Below are 19,337 nucleotides of genomic sequence, written 5' to 3' on the forward strand. Positions count from 1 at the left end.
TTGCACAGACATGCCAGAACCCTAGCAATCCAGCCCAACCAGTATAGCCAGCCCCTCGTTGTGGCATGTGTGCGGCATTCCTGCTCCAGTGCAAGGTGTATGATTTTGGTGGCCTGGGGGCTAAGGGGCAGGGACAGGCTGGTAGAGGGGCGCTGCTTACTATTAGTCATTGCTGGCCCTGGGGCAGGCACAGCTTCTTACTGGGACTCAGTTCTAGTCCTTCCCCCTCCCAGTCTCCCTGCTGAGCAGCTCTCAGGACACCAGAGAGGAGTCTACTGCCAGACTCCTGGAGGGATCACTGCTCAATCATTAAGAAATTAACTAATTAACCGACATCTGAAGGGGCTTAACACCCACAGGAGCGCATCCTGGGAGAGTGGGAGTAGGAATCCAGGAGCTGCGGTGAGTATAACCCCTCTGGTGCACTGTAGATGTCTGTAGGAGACTTTATTATAGTAGGTTGTAGCTGCTCTTTCTAGATCTCATTCAATTGCTAGCTCTTGGGATTAGTGTGAGGTAAGTTCTATGGGTCTCTTGTAGTCCTAGATTTTGGCTCGCCGTAAAATGGCAGCATTACCGCAAACCTCTGCAGCAACCAGTGGAAGCGTCCCGGCAAGTGGCCGCCTATCGGGGACTGCCAGAACCCTACCGCTATCCCAAGCTCGATGTTTTGGCGTTGGGGGGGACACACAGGTTGTTCAGGTTGGATCTTCCCTGTCTATTTCTATTGTATCCTCTAAGAGAAGCCACTTATCTCCACCGGGCACCGCTTATCTCCACCTTTTAATGATTACACGTGCGCCTCGTATTTAATGTATTTTACTGGGTGAACCGGTTGTTTTCTAACTGCTGTGCCCACTTCATGGCCATGACCCCCGTGGATGGGCAGCGAGACTTTTGCATGTCGTCAGACCATTAAGAAGCAATTGTTGCACGTTTTCCCATATGTCTCCTGTTCACACTGTCCTGTAAGCGAGCAGATCTTTTCTCAGTGCACTAAACATTTCATTGATTTGGGCAATTTTAGGAGAGGAGAACCGGCATGCTTTGCACTAGATGTAGCAGAGCTGTGTAGGTTTACCTGCAGCACGACACCATGATTTGTTAGTGTTTTTACATAGGACTGCAGGCCACACAGGATCAATGTCAGATTCGGCTCTGCTACATCTGTGGGCACGATTTCTGTATGCAGCTGGTGACTGCGTTGTCTTTTCCTGTTCCTTGATTATGGGCTGATACTTTCCAAGTGTGTGTACCCTGATGACTACCGCTATGATACAGTATCTGCAGGGCTGTGTTTGCAATAGGTGATGTCCTAGGTTATGTGAGTGAATACACCCTTAGCAAGTAATGATCCCTTCCCAGATAACACTTCTCAGCTACTCCGCACCTTGTCACTGAATATCCAGTAGTCTGAAAGGGACTAGTTTTTCTTTTCTGGAAACAGCGCCTCCCTAGCTCATGGTCGGTGGCTTGTATTGCAGCTCAGACCCATTCCAGTGAATGAACTGCAATACTAAACACAGCCTTTTGAGAAGAGTGGCGCTGTTTCCAGGGTAAAACATAGACCCTTTGGGGGGGCGAGTCATTAAGGGTACTTTCACACTAGTGGTTTTTTATTTATTTTTATTTCCGGTATTGAGTTCCGTCCTAGGGGCTCAATACCGGAAAAAAAAAAACGGATCAGTTTTATCCTAATGCATTCTGAATGGAGAGCAATCCGTTCAGGATGCATCAGTTCAGTCCATCTTACGTTTTTTGGCCGAAGAAAATACCGCAGCGTGCTGTATTTTTCTCTCCGGCCAAAAATGCTGAACACTTGCCAGAACGTTCCCGGCGTTCATTTCCATTGAAATGTATTAGTTCCGTATCCGGCATTAAAATTGCCGCATTGACTGATCCGTTCTTCTGGTCCGCACATGTGCAGACCTTTAAATCTATGAAAATAAATAAATACAGGATCCGGTATTTCAATGCATTTGTCAGATGGATCCTGATCCATCTGTTTGCTTCCGGATTACTGGATCCGGCAGGCAGTTCCGGCGACAGAATCCTCTGCCGCAAGTGTGAAAGTACCCTAAGACTGGTGTTGTGTACGCTGCTCTTAATTTGCCCTCTTCTGGTGTGAGATGCGCCACAATAGCGTGTACGCCTCTTACTAACTGTGGCGCATTTTGGGGTGCTCAGTGCACAAGAACTAAAATCTACCCCAGTACATGAGCTGGAGTAAATTTCAGTTTTGGCGCACGTCGTTAAGTCCTCATGCACACGACACTATGTATTTTGCAGTCTGCAAATCACGGATCTGCAAAATACAGATGCTGCCTGTGTGCACGGATCGCCTGCCACCCTGTCTGGGTGCCTCCGTCTAACGATGCTCCTAGTGCTCGCCAAGGACCATCAGCACTGCACTCGACACCATAACCGCCACAGCTTGGTTTGGGGTTTTGCCGTACTCCACCCACCCTGGACCCAAGGCCGGGCTGCAGCTTCCAGTGGGTGAACCTCTCCTTAGTCCGGAGAGCGGAACAGGAACAGCTCTTACAAGAGCAAGGGATTATACTATGGAGAGTATAATGATTATAGCAATCCCCAGAGTGTAGTTCTCCAATCCCCCAAACATGAGCCCACACTTCATCAAGGGTAGAACAGGCCACTTTAATGCCAGCCAGCACTCACAATTTATACAATTCCACAGGCCAGAGGGGCACCCCCTCTGCCTGTGATACAGTTAACTAAGACAATGGACTAACTCGGTATACATATACAGTTCAAGAAGAGGTCTAACAACACAACTTAATCAAACATGAACAGCATGCAAACAGATATCCCCTCCCCAGTGTTTTAATGGAAGAATAGGGAGAGAGGAGACACACGTGATGGGATTATCTCCAGAGGGTGATCTACTCCTCTACACCGGAGTCGGCTACTTAAGGCCCCTTTCACACGGGAGAGTTGCAATGTGTGACATGAACGCATTGCACCCGCACAGAATCCGGACCCATTAACTTCAATGGGGCTGTGCGGATGAGCGGTAATTTTCATGCATCACTTGTGCGTTGCGTGAAAATCGCAGTATGTTCTATATTCTGTGTTTTTCACGCAACGCAGGCCCCATAGAAATGAATGGGGCTGCGTTAAAATCACAAGCAAGTGCGGATGCGGTGCGATTTTCATGCATTGTTGCTAGGAGATGATAAGGATGAGCAACTCCGGACCCCATTAAAGTAAATTCACTGTATTATTTTCCCTTATAACATGGGAAAATAATAGCATTCTTAATACAGAATGCATAGTAAAATGTGGATTGAGGGGTTAAAGAATAAAAAAAATTAACTCTCCTCATCCACTTGTTCGCGCAACCGACATCGTCTTCTTTCTTCTTCTTTCAGGACCTGCAAAAGGACCTTTTTAATGACGTAATCGCGCTCACCACGTGGTGAGGGTGGTGAGGTCAGCGCAGGTCCTGCTGAATAAAGAGAGAAGGATCTTCTATCTTTATTCAGCAGGACCTGCGCTGACGTCACCACCCTCACCATGTGGTGAGCGCGATTACTTCATCAAAGGTCCTTTTGCAGGTCCTGAAAGAAGACTGTCGGCTGTGCGAACAAGTGGATGAGGTGAGTTAATTTTTTTTATTTTTTAACCCCTCAATCCACATTGTAGTAAGCATTCTGCTTATAACCATGTTTTTAAGGGAGAATAATAAAATCTACAGAACACGAACTTCAGTAAAGAAGTCGGAGTTCGGGTCTGGGTACCACATTCCTAATTTTTTTTATCATGTGGGTGCAAAACGCATTGTACCTGCGCGATACGCAATCGCTGTCAAAACTGACTGAAATTGTGTGCGCACTCGAGCAAGTTTCCCGCAATGCACACGCGACGCATCCGAAGCAAATCCAGGACGCCCGTGTGAAAGAGGCCTAACACAATAGAACAAAGGGACAAATGAACTAACCCGTTCCTTGGGAGCCTCAGTGCAGAGTTAACCCTTTTTTATGTTGTTGGGTTCACCCCTGCACCTTTAATTGGCAATAGGAACGATATGGCCTATAATACTCCACAAATAAATCAGGGTTAATAGTTCCTTGTAACCCTAAGAGACTGAAGGGGGGGGGGGGGGGGTCTCCATAGTTCTGGGTCCATAGTCTGTAGGACTGCTTTGCAGCAGCCCCAGTGACGGTTCAGTCCGTCACACCCATTGACTCCAGTGGGTCAGTGGTCCGCATTTTGCAGACATATATTCTATCTTTTTACGGAACAGACATACGGGTGTGGAAAGCACAAGGCTCCGTGTTCTTTCTGCATCCATAGATGCCCGTTCTGCAATAAGATCGAACAAACATGTCCTATACATGGCTGCAAAATGCGGACCACAGACCCATTGTAGTCAATTGGTCTGCAAAAGAAGCCTATGCAACACGGACAGTATCTGATCCGCAAATTGCAGATGGTCGTGTGCATCAGGCTTAAGGCCCCTTTCAGACGAGCGAGTTCCAAGCATCGGATTCACAGCGTGAGTATGCAGCAACTCCCGTCCTGACCTCCCGGCACTGACGAGGTAGCATTATATTGATTTATGATGCTATGTAACCCTTAGGCCCCTTTCACACAGGCAAGATTTCCGCGCGGGTGCAATGCGTGAGGTGAACGCATTGCACTGAATACGGACCCATTTCTATGGGACTGTGCACATGAGCGGTGATTTTCACGCACGGTTGCTAGCTAATGATCGGGATGGGGACCCAATCAATATTATTTTCCCTTATAACATGGTTATAAGGGAAAATAATAGCATTCTGAATACAGACTGCATGGTACAATAGGGCTCGAGGGGTTAAAAAAAAAATAAAAAAATTTAACTCACCTTAATCCACTTGTTCGCGCAGCCGGCATCTCTTCTGTCTTGTTGTGTGAGGAATAGGACCTTTTGATGACGTCACTACGTTTATCACATGGTCCGTCACATGATCCATCACCATAGTGTGAAAGAGAGCCAAGCCCTGTTGCGGACAGCAGAGACACGGAGCAATAACATGATTAATAATGCTACCCCGCTGATCTTTTTACTACAAAATCCCAGTGAGATAAAGTTGCCACTGTGATTTTGTAGCAAAAAGGTCACAAAGAGGCATGGAGCATTATCAGTCATGTTAATGCTCAGTGTCTCTGCTGTCAGCAACAGAGCTTGGCTCTCCTTCACGCAGCAGATTCCACACACTGCATCCGCTGGCGTGAAAGAGCCCTAAGAGTTACATAGCATTATATTGATTTATGATGCTATGTGACCCCGGCAGTGCCGGGAGGTCAGGACGGGAGCTGCTGCATACTCGTGCTGTGAATCCGATGCTTGGAACTCTCTCGTCTGAAAGGGGCCTTAAGCCTCATGCACACGACCATCTGCAATTTGCGGATCAGATACTGTCCGTGTTGCATATGCTTTTTTGCAGACCAATTGACTACAATGGGTCTGTGGTCCGCATTTTGCAGCCATGTATAGGACATGTTTGTTCGATCTTATTGCAGAACGGGCATCTATGGTTGCAGAAAGAACACGGATCCTTGTGCTTTCCACACCTGTATGCAAGTCCAGAGAGTGGAATTTGCTTGTCTGAAAGGGGCCTAAGTGAGTTTGGGATGCAGAGTTTTCTGCTGCACATGTTGTTAAGCGAGTTGGGCCGTGGAAGTCCTGCCTACAGCCTGCCTCATCCCACCTGCAGCCTGCCCACTTTTTGGAAAAGTGGAGAGTGTCAAAGAAAGCTTAAAAGTTGCAAACTGCAACATGCTCAATACTGGCAGAAAACTATAATAAATATCCCCCTTTTATAATAACTTTTCAACCCCTTTTAAGGGGGATGGTCTACTTTAGATGACCTAATTCATCAACTGAGTGGGACCTTCCTATTTAATATAGAGGATAAAGGGACGGCTACAAGACACTAATCTGTAACAAAATCCACCTGTGTTTAAAGCGACCCTCCAGTTCAATAGAAAAAATGCACATGAACTGAAGAACTAGCAGAATGCTTACATGGGGTCCTCCTTCTCATCCTTACAGCTGTAGATCCATCAATTTCTTGACTTCTCTCTTACCATCCAAGATGGCCGCACTGCCTCTGACTGCCTGGTGCAGACTGTGCATTTGGTAGCCCAAGACACTTACTACTGCCCTCGGATTGGCCAGTATTGCTCACGTGATCAGTGCTGACCAACCCAAGAGCAGGGCTGGACAAGCAGGAAGTGTCTTGGACCAATGAAGCATGGTGTGCACCAAGTGGTCTGAGAAGTGGAGCTGCATTCTTGGGTGTATTTGATGCTTCCACTTCGAATGGTTCTAGCTATTGATTTTCTTCTACAGTAACCCATGTACATGAGAAAGTTATGTAAACAGCAGTGGGATCTACAGTACGTAAGGAGATGGACCCCACTGGTGGGACTTGCGTAAGCAGTTGGACCCTACTACAGGTCATCCACTTCCCGCAGGGTGGAGTGAATTCTTGAGAGGTTTACGTGAGCCTCGGGCTAAGAGCAATCCTTGTAAACTACATTTTCTTCCTGGAATCTGTAGAACAACACTCACAATGTCAGTAATGTCAAAAACAATGTTTTCATAGTTTATTTTTGTGTCTGTCAAGGATCTTGAGAATCGCTGTCTGTGCAGATTGTAAAATAGATTTTTCTAGAACAGGTAGAATCGTGTTCTGGGTTTTCACTAGTGTAGTAGAGTTTTGAGGATCTCTCCTATTACTCGGGTGTCCCGTGCTTACTCCTGTCCCTCTTCTCTGAGTGGGCAGGGGTTCCACATGACACAATCTGTCCCTGCTGCTAGTTTAGCAGGCCAAACCCGCTAGCCCTCATATGACCTTGCACAGCGGGACCCACAGATCTCCCATTTTGTACTGCAGACCACAGCCTGTGCCTCCATCCTCTCTTCCCGTAGGGAATGCATACTACAGACCCTGATCTTCACAAGCCTATAGCTGGCCACCTCAAGGTATTTCAGGCCCTTTCCCCTAGGGGACGGTGCCTGAGCATCAGGTGTTTCTAGCTTTCTAGTCCCTGTGAAATGTGCTGTTCCATTTGTCTAGCTGTGTGCCATACTTTGCTAGTTGACCTATTATGACCCTCCACTGACTATCATAGACTCATAGAATATCCCTTTAATTTAAGATGATTTAGCAGGCGGAAGTGACCAGCTACTCGTTTCTCCTGCAGCGGCCACTAGTGGAGAAGTGTAGTGTTACATGGATGGACAGGTTCATCCAGAACTGCTACCAGAAGACATCTCTCTGCTCTGGCTCCTTGGGGGTGGTCCCAGGCTGGGTGTTGCCTTCTGATTTCTGTGCCCTGAAAGGACATAAGGAAAGGGGTTGTCAAATGGAACAAATCCTAATACAGGTGCCGATTCTGTGGTTATGCAAACCGCAAAAAAGAAACAGAAATTCAAGGATCAGCTTTGGATTTCAAGGCAAATACTTGATAAATTATCCCAAAGTGTGTTCTCATTGTCTCAACTTCCCTTCTGAGCGTTCTCATTCACTGACACCAAAAATGGTGCAAAGGAAAACTGGCTTGGTTGCCCAGAACACCCAATCAGATTCCACCTTTCATTTTTCAGAACTCTTTTGGAAAGTTAAAGAATCATTCTGATTCGGTGCTATGGGCAATTAAAGGAAACCTGTCACCAGGATTTTGCGCATAGAGCTGGGGACATGGGCTGCTAGATGGCCGCTAGCACATCCGCAATACCCAGTCCCCAGAGCTCTCTGCGCTTTTATTGTGTTAAAAAACAGTTTTGATCAATATGCAAATGACCTGATATGAGTCCTGTATCCGGAGATGAGTCAAGCGGAAAGGAGCCTAGCACCGCCCCGCGTCCTCCGAATCTCCTCCTTGCTGGCTGACGTCACAGAGCTGGAGCGCCGAAATCTTGCGATGAGCGAGCTAGCGCATGCGTAGTTCGTTCCCTGTGCTGATGCCAGCACAGGGAATGAACATGATGCCGACACTGCGCATGCGCTAGCTCGCGCATCGCGAGATTTCGGCGCTCCAGCTCTGTGACGTCAGCCAGCAAGGAGGAGATTCGGAGGACGCGGGGCGGTGCTGGGCTCCTTTCCACTGGACTCATCTCCGGATACAGGACTCATATCAGGTTAATTTGCATATAGATCAAAACGTTTTTTTAACACCATAAAAGCGCAGAGAGCTATGGGACCTGGGTACTGCAGATGTGCTAGCGGCCATCTAGCAGCCCATGTCCCCAGCTGGTGACAGGTTCCCTTTGAGCCTAATCTCCCCCAAAAGTCTCTTATAAAGTAGTAGAACTTTTCACTATAGAACGGTATTTACAGAGAATTATTTTAAAGGGGAAAAAGAGACCCTTATCATATGCCCTATATAGACACAATGAGATCCACGTGCCATGCTTGGGCCCCCTTTAAGTTAGCCACAGCAGAAAGCCTCTAGTAAAGATGGGCTCCCTATCTGGTAAACTCAGCCTGCCCATGTATTATATGGTCTCCCATATAATATACAATATATTAAATATGTGCCTTGCTGCAATATCGGCTGTATGATTACTCTGACTTGGTAACACCTTCCAATATGTCCTTTTTAGGCTATATGTAAATCAGAGGGCGGGTGCCCAGTGTAGGACCACCCCCGACGAGCCATAGCAGAGAGACCTTAACTAGGAGACCTCGTTAGTGGTTGTAGTGTGACCACCTCGTTAAGGTTTTACAATGCAATTTCTTTCTCTGTCTCGTAATTTACAATATATTTCTCCTCTGCTACTCATACAGAAAGTCTTGAGCTTACTGTCACTTTTAAATGTATCGGGTAGTAGCAGACCTTCCTCGCCTCCCCTCAGGAGATGAATGAAGAGTAGTAGGTTTTGTACATCTCCGGTGAGCAGGATTTCCAGATATTCTGGTCAGATCTAGATTTTATTTTTTTTCTCTTTCCAATGCTGTACAAAGCCCAAGAATGTAAATGACCTTTTTATGGTAATTGGAGCAGCGCTAGGAAATAGGTAAGGGGTTCCCTGTCCCCTCCCTCCTGGCATCACCAGCATATCTCATACTGTGGCTATCACACAGCTTTTCTAGGCTCTTGAATGACAAAGTGCACCGCCTAGTTGTGCAAAAGGTATCGTTCTGCTTCTTGCTTGCTACATAAATAGATAGATTTGCAAAAAAAAAAAATTCTAATAAAACTCTGAGACAATCAACGCCAACATTATGGCTTGGTATATCATTGCTGGAAAATCTGGGTCACTATCAGTGGTGTGGCTTGCTTCTTGGCACTAGTAACCACCACATTCACTTATACCAATATATCCCCACCCCACTTCTGCCTGTGCTCCAGCCCCCAGTTATCTTCAGTCGTGTGTGTGAGCTGCATGAGACACAATGTAGGATGTATGCATTTGGCAAGTTGGTAAAAATGGCGTCAAATTGATCAAAATGGCATGATTCCGGTTGACGCAACGACTGTTGTTGGGCCCTATAGCAAATTTTTGAAAGCCCCCACCTAAGTAACTTCATCACAACCTCGCCTTCCCCCCTCTCCTAGCACTAGACAAGACCGCACACGACCGCACTATAACCCCCACCACCTATTCAGTCACGTAAAAAATAAAACTCTTAATAGAGCTGTACAGGAGGAGGAGTCGTCAAGAGTTTACAGTATGCCGCCTGGACCCTATATGCCCCCCCACAGTAGAATGCCCTTTTCCGCGGGGGTGCAATGCGTGATGCTAACGCATTGCGTCCGCACGGAATCTGGACACATTCATTTGAGTGGGCCTATTTTGAGTGTTGTTTTTCATGCATCACTTCTGCATTGCGTGAAAATCGCAGCATGTTCAATATTCTGTGTTTTTCACACAACGCAGGCCCCATAGAAGTGAATGGGGCTGCGTGAAAAACGCATCGCATCCGCAAGCAAGTGCGGATGCGATGCGTTTTTAACTGATGGTTGAAGAGATGTTTGTAAACATTAATTATTTTTTTTATCACGCGCGTGAAAAACGCATCAATGCGCATTTCACCTGCACTATAAAAACTGAACGCAATTGCTTGCAAAATGGTGTGAGTTTCCCATAATGCCCCCTGAACTCATCTAGACCTAATCCGTCATGCTCGTGTGAAAGGGGCCTTATAGTAGTGAAGTCCCTGTAGTCATAATAAAATAAAAAGTAATGGCCTCCTAGCCCCATTCCTCCAATGAATGGACCACATCATGCTCTACGCAGGCTGGAGGATAATCACTGGCCTGTGCGCTCTCCTACTCAGCCCGGCAGTTGTGATGACGTCCCTGCATCGTGTCTTCTGCTGGGGAGAGCACAAGCCAGGAAATGAGGCCTGACCATAATTGATGACAGACACAGCAGCCTGACCCGAGTCCGGATGCTGTGTCTGTGAACCATTACGGTCGAGGCCTCGCCTGCTAGTACACACAGTAATCATTACGTGTGATCTGCAAAATATGGCAAAGATGGGACATGTCCTATCTTTAGCGGAGCGGAGGCACAGATCGGGAGCCCATGTAAACACTACAAAATGTTTCCATGGGCTTTCGGGTCTCCGCTTCTGCACAGCAAAAGATAAGACCAGTCCTATCTTTTGCCATATCCGTGACGCCTCCGCGACGACTTGTCCTTGACAATAAAAGGTTCATGCAGTTGGAACCTAACAGCACAATCCTTATCTCCCCCGCCAACTGTCTTCAATTGAGGATTGGGCCTCCCATATACATTGGTTGACATACACATTTTGTTAATTAACTTTTTGGGGAGAAAATAAGTATATGATAGTGTGTGTTTTTTGTTGTTTTTTAAAAAAAAATTGATGGAAAAGAGATGGAGGTTGGTAGTGATGAAATCCCACCATGGTCATACCATGTACACATTAATCCTGTAATGCCCACGTGGCCGTACTGCACACATCAAGATGTCCATAAAAATTCCAATTTACAGTCAGCTGTTGATTCTGCAGACAGAACAATGGTTCCAAAGTTCAGGGTGGACATTTTATTACTGCAAAACCAACAACTGTGTGTCACATACTACCAGGCCCGAGAGATTTATCACCTGTCATCTCAAGAATCTCACACTTTTGAAAATTCTTTAGAGGTGCCTTTAAGGAGTGGTTGAACTTGTGATGGAAGAGTCTTTTGTCCTGAGGGAAGAAAGTACCAGGTGATCCAGTTAATCGTTTCATGAAAGGGTTTTCTCCTGTTCCAGAGCCCATCATTGATCACTTGTGGAGATGCAGAAGGTTTAGTTGGATTTTTCCTGGCTTGGAATATGAAGGTTTGAAGGCTTATGCACAACCAATCAATAAAGGGGTTGTCCACTTTTTAGGTTTCCTGAGGATAGGTCAACAATATCTAACGGTGGACAGAGCTGGAAGCATAAGGCTCTGCACACTGTATAGTGGCCATATGCTGAAGTTCTGCAGTGCATGGGAGCTGAGATGGAGTATGCTGATACACTACAAAGTGTTGAAGCCTTATGCTTCAGGCTCCATCCATTGTTATGTTTCCACTGCCAGTGGTTGCCACAACAGCTGACCGGTGAGGATTCTGCGTTTCGCACCTCCATCAAGCTGATATTTATGACCTACCATAGGTCATAAATATATATATTAAAGGTGGACAACCCTTTTAAAACCATGACTGAAACATTACTCACCGTGTAACCTATTGGTAGGGTCAGATTGTACAGAGGACCCAAGGCACATACCGCATACCTTTGCTACTTTTGAGAACTTCCACTTCCCTGCTCATGCCATGTATGTCAGTGGTTCTGCTTTTAAAATTAAAGTCTCTTGTGGCCCTATGGATTTGGGCACCAGAGGTGGGATGAGTGTCCCCACAATTATTTCAACCTGCATACACATGAGATGTTCAGCTGACAACAACCTTTCTTTATTCCCCCTCCCTGTGCACATGAATGGTCAGCTAAAAAAAGGGTAGAAAATCAATTGTGTTGAAATCCAATTGCCCAATCTTAATCGCCCCGACATCTGTCATTGGAGGAAGTTGGGAGGTCCTCATACCCATTAGGTGGATGGTCAAAATTAGTAGGTTTGGCCATTGTCTAATTTTCTGAATATGAACAGCTTTGGCATTTCTCAATATTACTACTATGAAAGAAGCAGCTAGAAACGTAAGAAACTAGGCTCTTCAGCTTGTCTTAGAGTATGTTAGAAGAATCACATATTTTCTGTTTCATTGGTCTTTTGTACGTTGCACAGTATGTGTCATTTGAGGGCGTCTCAGGTGGTGAACAATAGTTTTTGTAAAATTTCGGGACAGGGATTGGCTTGCAAGAGCTGTAAACAGCCCATAATGGGCGGTTGTTTTTTTAATTGTGTAATGCCTTTGGAAAGCTGATCTGTTTCCAACTACTTCGCACCTACCATGCCCTTAGGTTTCCTCAAGGCAGAATCCTGAACTGAGTAATGGAAGAAAGACTGGTTGCTATGGAAGTGCTTAGTAACCATATTAAAATGAATGTGACAGACAGTGATGCAATCGAGGCATCTCAAATGGCACAATGGACAATGGAGCTTCACACTTTGTGGCATTAATAAGAAGTTTCTAAAAATTGCAGAGCCTTCCTAAAAAGCTTTAGTAGCTACAACTTTAAAAACAGAAAAGCAAGTTGTAATTAGTTACTTTAATATGGGGCATTATAGTAGTTATATTCTTGTACATAGGAGCAGTATTATAGTAGTTATATTCTTGTTTATAGGAGGCAGTATTATAGTAGTTATATTCTTGTACATAGGAGCAGTATTATAGTAGCTATATTCTTGTACATAGGAGCAGTATTATAGTAGTTATATTCTTGTACATAGGAGCAGTATTATAGTAGTTATATTCTTGTACATAGGAGGCAGTATTATAGTAGTTATATTCTTGTACATAGGAGGCAGTATTATAGTAGTTATATTCTTGTATATAGGAGCAGTATTATAGTAATTCTATCCTTGTACATGGGAGCAGTATTATAGTAGTTATATTCTTGTACATAGGAGCAGTATTATAGTAGTTATATTCTTGTATATAGGAGCAGTATTATAGTAATTCTATCCTTGTACATGGGAGCAGTATTATAGTAGTTATATTCTTGTATATAGGAGCAGTATTATAGTAGTTATATTCTTGTATATAGGAGCAGTATTATAGTAGTTATATTCTTGTATATAGGAGCAGTATTATAGTAATTCTATCCTTGTACATGGGAGCAGTATTATAGTAGTTATATTCTTGTATATAGGAGCAGTATTATAGTAGTTATATTCTTGTACAGAGGAGCAGTATTATAGTAATTTTATCCTTGTACATGGGAGCAGTATTATAGTAGTTATATTCTTGTATATAGGAGCAGTATTATAGTAATTCTATCCTTGTACATGGGAGCAGTATTATAGTAGTTATATTCTTGTACATAGGAGCAGTATTATAGTAGTTATATTCCTGTACATAGGAGCAGTATTATAGTAGTTATATTCTTGTACATAGGAGCAGTATTATAGTAGTTATATTCTTGTACATAGGAGCAGTATTATAGTAGTTATATTCTTGTACATAGGAGGCAGTATTATAGTAGTTATATTCTTGTACATAGGAGGCAGTATTATAGTAGTTATATTCTTGTACATAGGAGGCAGTATTATAGTAGTTATATTCTTGTACATAGGAGCAGTATTATAGTAGTTATATTCTTGTACATGGGGGGCAGTATAATAGTTTTATTCTTGTATATAGGGATACATATATAGTATTATAGTAGTTATATTCTTGTACATAGGAGGCAGTATTATAGTAGTTATATTCTTGTACATAGGAGCAGTATTATAGTAGTTATATTCTTGTACATGGGGGGCAGTATAATAGTTTTATTCTTGTATATAGGGATACATATATAGTATTATAGTAGTTATATTCTTGTACATAGGAGCAGTATTATAGTAGTTATATTCTTGTACATAGGAGCAGTATTATAGTAGTTATATTCTTGTACATAGGGGGCAGTATAATAGTTTTATTCTTGTATATAGGGATACATATATAGTATTATGTGGGCCTATTTAGCAATTTTGTCCGTTATTGCTGTTTTACGGTTAACTGCTTTACTTTTGTTTAATTAGGAGTATGTCTGTCATTCTGTTTAGTTTAGGACTGAATACCCAGTGATTCATTATAACTCTGCAACAAATAAGCAAATTAACAGCTGGTACAGATCTGGCAGAGAAGTGCAGCATGCCCAAACTTGAAATAGCAACATCCTGCTCTGCTAGAAACTTGCAAAAATGTTTTAGAAAATTGAAAACCATTGCAATAGGACTCTAAATGATAAGCCAACCAAGACATGTGACTGGCACAGTAAATCTGTGTACATTTGTGCAGGTTAAGAGTCCATATCCATTAATAGCTGTAGACCGAGTAGTCAAAATGATTAAAAGCTGTTGGAGAAACAGTAACTCTTAAAAATAGTGACTGGTAGAGGATTAGCGTGAGTACTCGACAACCACATCAGCCAACGGTTGTGGGTGCTGGCCTGGGATTGCAAAGAGGGAGCGAACATCAGTTCAGAGCATGTGCAAGTTTACTAATCGTATAACCTCTGCCAAATCGGGCGCTATGGGCTGTTTTCAGTGTCTAGCTGTCGCCTTACGGGTGGCTGTGAGACTGTGTAAGACCACCCATCGTATAGATAGAGGAATATTCCCCAGGGAAATAGCTAGAATTGCCAATTCTGGGGTTAAGGGGAAATGGGCATGTAAAACCTCCTTGAGTAGTGCCTCTACTTTAGACCTTAGGGGGGTAACCCAGGGACAGAACCACCACTTGTGAGACAGGGTGCCTCTGAGTCCACATTGACACCCGCAGAATAAGTTGGGATTGGATGGGAAACCCTTCAGGTACCACTGTAATTTGACTTTTCTATTTTGTTCTACATGGTTAATGCAACGAGAGCGTTTAACCGACCAATATAGGACCGATTTTCTATTTGGCTAAAGAAAATGAGAAATTGAGCTTCTCTTCCCACTTAGAGGCAATTTTTGTTTATGATTTGTATTTGTACTCATTTTTGGCTAAATCATATTTTCAATTGGCCTTTATTAAAAATATTGAGCCATTCTGTCGCAAAGGGTTAACTGTTTTTCTAACTGTGTGACTGGTACTTTCACTTTGTGCCTCTAATTCCCTTTTTATCTCTAATCTACCAAGAGGTCATTAACACTTATTTAACTCACATTCTTATCAGTAAGATGAGGCTTCAGCTTTTAATGAGTGTTTTATAATGTCAGAGAGCAGAGATAAGAAGTCTGTCTGCTCCTCAGATGACGGAAAATACAGAAAAGCCACAGGCTGCTACTAGAGCATCTCGGCTCTGTACGCAAAATAGGACGCCATATTTTTAATAAAGACCAATTGAAAAAATTATTTTCAGCTCAAAATAAGTACAATGTAGAACTAAAACAAAATTTCCCCCAAAGGTGTAGATGGCCTTTAAAGGGGTTCTCCAGGAATTAAGAAAATGAAAATACTTAAATATTAGTTTATTATAAATATATTCCCAAATACCTTTCATTAGTTATAATGGCTCGTTTTGTCTGGGGAGCAATCATTAGGAGAAATAAAATGGCCGCCGTCCTAATACTAAACACAAAACCTGTCCTAATAACACAGCAGGACAAATTACTTCACAACACTGAGGTAAAGAGCTGCCTCATCCTCCTCTGCTCTGCTATTCAGGGATTAGGATCCTGAATACAAATAAGATCTTCAGCTGAATATCTGTAGGAATGGAGTTCATGAGGAGATATAAAGAACAGAGAGGACGGACAGGACAGACTGGTAATGTGGGGCTGTGGTAATGGAGACTGCATACAACTGCTGCTGATTAAGCCACATCCCCACCCTCCTCTCTGTACTTCTAGTCTCCTCATGACCACAGAGATTCAGCTGTAGAACACAATAAACTGTATTCAGAATCATAATTCCTGACAAGTAGAGAGGAGGATGAGGCAGCTCTTTAGGCCTCTTTCACACTTGCTTTGTCCGGATCCGGCGTGTACTCCGCTTGCCGGAATTACACGCCGGATCCGGAAAAGCGCAAGTGTACTGAAAGCATTTGAAGACGGATCCATCTTCAAAATGCGTTCAGTGTTACTATGGCAGCCAGGACGCTATTAAAGTCCTGGTTGCCATAGTAGGAGCGGGGAGCGGTATACTTACAGTCCGTGCGGCTCCCGGGGCGCTCCAGAATGACGTCGGAGCGCCCCATGCGCATGGATGACGTGCCATGCGATCACATCATCCATGCGCGTGGGGCGCCCTGACGTCACTCTGGAGAGCCCCGGGAGCCGCACGGACGGTAAGTATACTGCTCCCCCGCTCCCCACTACACTTTACCATGGCTGCCAGGACTTTAGCGTCCCGGCAGCCATGGTAACCATTCAGAAAAAGCTAAACGTCGGATCCGGCAATGCGCCGAAACGACGTTTAGCTTAAGGCCGGATCCGGATCAATGCCTTTCAATGGGCATTAATTCCGGATCCGGCCTTGCTGCAAGTGTTCAGGATTTTTGGCCGGAGCAAAAAGCGCAGCATGCTGCGATATTTTCTCCGGCCAAAAAACGTTCCGGTCCTGAACTGAAGACATCCTGATGCATCCTGAACGGATTTCACTCCATTCAGAATGCATTAGGATAAAACTGATCAGGATTCTTCCGGCATAGAGCCCCGACGACGGAACTCTATGCCGGAAGACAAGAACGCAGGTGTGAGAGAGCCCTTACCTCAGTGTTCTAAAGTAACTTGTCCTGCTGTGTGATTTAGGACAGGCTTTGTGTGCACTAAGAGTACGGCGGCCATTTTCTTTCTTGTTCCCCAGATAAAACGAGCCGTTCTAAGTAATGAAAGGTATTTGGAAATATATTTATAATAAAGTAATATTAAAGTATTTCCATTTTCTTAATTCCTGGAGAACCCCGTTAAGCATATGTGGTCCTTCATACATTCCATAGGGGACAGAAGCTCAGAATAATAGATAAACCTTTTAGGGGTGGGACCCCTATCGGAGAATAAAAGCTGAAGTGGCGTGGAAGGGCTTGTCATATGGATAAATGAGAATGTATGGTATTTAAAAAAGTGTCGAACCTGGAGATATTGATAAAATGTTGGGTATATAAAATGTTCGGTGAAGGGATACAAACTCTAGGCGGTTAATGAGTAAATGATTGATAGTATGAATTCCTTTAGCCTTCCACAAAGAGAGGTTGAGATGTGGAATAAGATTCCAACACTGACAGAGGAAAATCTGAAATATGAAAAGGTGTACGAGGGAGGGACTGAAGAGGGCAGTCCCACGTGAATGTTCTTGGATATAGAAGGCAGTGTTATAGTAGTTATATTCTTGTACATAGGAGCAGTATTATAGTAGTTATATTCTTGTACATAGGAGCAGTATTATAGTAGTTATATTCTTGTACAGAGGAGCAGTATTATAGTAGTTATATTCTTGTACAGAGGAGCAGTATTATAGTAGTTATATTCTTGTACATAGGAGCAGTATTATAGTAGTTATATTCTTGTACATAGGAGCAGTATTATAGTAGTTATATTCTTGTACATAGGAGGCAGTATTATAGTAGTTATATTCTTGTACATAGGAGGCAGTATTATAGTAGTTATATTCTTGTACATAGGAGGCAGTATTATAGTAGTTATATTCTTGTACATAGGAGCAGTATTATAGTAGTTATATTCTTGTACATAGAAGCAGTATTATAGTAGTTATATTCTTGTACATAGGAGGAAATATTATAGTAGTTATATTTTTGTACCAAGGGACAGCATTGTAGTAGTGGTTTCCCTTCTGCACCTTTATGGATTTGGATATATAAAAAATAAAGCAGTATAAATGGCTTTGAATTTGATCTATGGATTCTCCTACAACCAGATTATAGCAGTTTTATCCTTTTACATAGGTGGTAGTTGGATAGATTTAGGGGAGTATGGGTTATTTTGTATATTTAATCCTTTTGTGGCTTTTTCTTGGGGGGCCCCCCCCCCCCCCCCTCATGTAAAGGCTTGCTGAGTGCAGACACCACTAGGGGGTGCTCACTCTGTGTATATATACAGTGTGTGTGATATATAATCATACTGTGTGTACACACACACACACACACACACACACACACACACAGAATCTGAATCGGGAGTCACATCTGCACCCAAACAGTAAACGCAAAACCACAAATATTATTAACCAAACATTAATCAATATGTAGGCAAACAATGAAACAAAAGAGAGAACCCTGCCGATAAGAGGAGTGAAGCTGGGTACAAATTCCATAAGACGTGTGGACAAACTGAGAAGTAGCTGCTGCACATCCTGCAAACTCTGTCTATGGGGGCTTATTTGTGAAACCCTCTGCACCCCCACACATGGCTGGCCCCTGATTTAACCGCCTCAGAAGCAGGAAATGTAGTGGATCGTTCGTGTTCCTCTGGTAAATCTTCTTTTCAGGTTTCCAGCTGAAAGGAATAAGAGGTGACATCAGTGTGCATTTTGGTGGCATCACTAGTTGCGGTGTAACTAGTGGGTAACCTTGTGGACTCTGATTATGCTTACTAGTTGCATTGCTGTAAATTTCCCATGGAAGGAGCACAGATCCGCTCGCATGCTCCTGGCATCTCCTTATCTTTTTTATGAGGTGTGATAGGATATTTTACTCCAGTACCGCAGCTCCTGTTAGTGGACAAGGCTGGGCTGGTTATTTACAGAAGGGTTGACTCCTTATTTATCATGTGTGAATCACTCCTAGCCAAGAAAGTTGTAACCCTCTTACTTAAAGGCAGTGCCGGCAAACCAGGATAAATGCCAGGGCCCACTGAGCCCCCTCTTCACTCCGTTCGGCAGAGCAGCAGGTTACCTTACCAGCTTCAGACACTCATGTCAGTGAGTCTGCACTGTGACTGTCTCTTCTCTGTGGGATGGGGGGGGACTCTTCGAGCTGCTGCTGGATGCTGCTCCATGCTATGTAGTTGTTTTTAAGGCTTCATTAAGCAGTTTGCCTCCATGACACCTGCCCCCCCTATCCTGTCCTATCTCCTCCTCATGGATCCCCTTCTGTCTCCTTTCCTCCCTCATGTATCCAGAGCTCCTGTCTCATCCTCCTATCTCCTGTTGCTCCCCTGCACAGACCTCCTGCCCCTACTTGTATGAATTCCCCTCAGAGCCCCTTCCCCCTACTAGCTGTGTTCACCCCTCCTGTCCATCCTGGGCCCTGGGCCCCTGTCTCACTCCTC

At 44.0% G+C, this 19,337-nt stretch overlaps 1 protein-coding gene across 1 annotated transcript in view; it reads left to right on the top strand.

Moving 5' to 3' along the window:
- Window positions 1–225: 225 nt before the first annotated feature.
- LOC122923176 (synaptotagmin-like protein 2) overlaps window positions 226–19,337 on the top strand; it is a 122,576-nt gene continuing 103,464 nt past the window's right edge. The window contains exon 1 of the mRNA XM_044273902.1: window positions 226–402. The gene's annotated coding sequence lies outside the window, so the exon portion shown is untranslated. The remainder of the gene's footprint in view (window positions 403–19,337) is intronic.

This window comes from Bufo gargarizans, unplaced genomic scaffold (assembly GCF_014858855.1).
Source record: "Bufo gargarizans isolate SCDJY-AF-19 unplaced genomic scaffold, ASM1485885v1 original_scaffold_1311_pilon, whole genome shotgun sequence".
NCBI classification, from domain to species: Eukaryota; Metazoa; Chordata; class Amphibia; order Anura; family Bufonidae; genus Bufo; species Bufo gargarizans.